The sequence below is a fragment of the Branchiostoma belcheri genome, unplaced genomic scaffold (genome assembly GCF_001625305.1).
Source record: "Branchiostoma belcheri isolate BF01 breed outbred unplaced genomic scaffold, Haploidv18h27 scaffold64, whole genome shotgun sequence".
Lineage (NCBI taxonomy): Eukaryota > Metazoa > Chordata > Leptocardii > Amphioxiformes > Branchiostomatidae > Branchiostoma > Branchiostoma belcheri.
The window spans coordinates 830,447-830,797 of record NW_017804287.1 but is presented as its reverse complement, the minus strand read 5'-3'; positions in this window follow the sequence as shown (position 1 = coordinate 830,797).

Below are 351 nucleotides of genomic sequence, written 5' to 3'. Positions count from 1 at the left end.
GGTAGCCAGGAGTATACTGCACTGTGTGGTATACAAAGGTATCGACTTGTACACCGTATGATTTGGATTGTGAAGATTTTCCTGCTTGTGTATTATAGATGCGCGGCATTACGCAACTGCGTTCCAGGGTGAGCCGGCTGCAGTTCCGTTGACCTCCGTAGAGGGCCAAATCAAAGTGGTCGTGATGATGTATAAAAAACATAACTTCAGTCATAGATTTTGTAGATTATACCGTATATTTCAACATATTAGTTGGCCGTGTTTCTGAGGAGTCATATAAATACCTCTTCCAAGAAGTTTGTGTTTTGGCTGCTTCTGTCCGTTTGTGTCAGTGTGTGTGTGGTGGGGGGG